The following is a 674-nucleotide window of genomic DNA, read 5'->3' on the forward strand; positions in this document are numbered from 1 at the left end:
TAGCCATGAAATTAAAAGACGCTTACTCCTTGGGAGGAAAGTTATGACCAACCTAGACAGCATATTCAAAAGCAGAGACATTACTTTGCCAACAAAGGTCCGTCTAGTCAAGGCTATGGTTTTTCCAGTCGTCATGTATGGACGTGAGTGTTGGCCTGTGAAGAAAGCTGAGCCCTGAAGAATTGCTGCTTTTGAACTGTGGTGTTGGAGAAGACTCTTGAGAGTCCCTTGGACTGCAAGGAGATCCAACCAGTCCATTCTAAAGGAGATCAGCCCTGGGATTTCTTTGGAAGGAATGATGCTAAAGCTGAAACTCCAGTACTTTGGCCACCTCATGCGAAGAGTTGACTCATTGGAAAAGACTCTGATGCTGGGAGGGATTGGGGGCAGGAGGAGAAGGGGACGACAGAGGATGAGATGGCTTGATGGCATCACTGACTCGATGGACGTGAGTCTGAGTGAACTCCGGGAGTTGGTGACGGACAGGGAGGCCTGGCGTGCTGCGATTCATGGGGTCGCAAAGAGTCGGACACGACTGAGCGACTGAACTGAACTACCTTTATTCTTTACGGACAGAAGCCCCTCAAGAAAGCGAGGTTCCAGAGCTGACATGGTGGGGCTTCGTCCTTCCCCACCGCCAAACGTGGGAGGTCTCGCCCAGTCCGGGGAGGAAT

At 51.2% G+C, this 674-nt stretch overlaps 1 protein-coding gene across 1 annotated transcript in view; it reads right to left on the reverse strand.

Moving 5' to 3' along the window:
- The window catches only part of ZNF135 (zinc finger protein 135), a 15031-nt gene that overhangs the window by 13867 nt on the left and 490 nt on the right, over positions 1-674 (reverse strand). The gene's annotated exons all lie outside the window — the stretch shown is intronic.

The sequence above is a fragment of the Bison bison genome, unplaced genomic scaffold, assembly GCF_000754665.1.
Source record: "Bison bison bison isolate TAMUID 2011002044 unplaced genomic scaffold, Bison_UMD1.0 scf7180017864383, whole genome shotgun sequence".
NCBI classification, from domain to species: domain Eukaryota; kingdom Metazoa; phylum Chordata; class Mammalia; order Artiodactyla; family Bovidae; genus Bison; species Bison bison.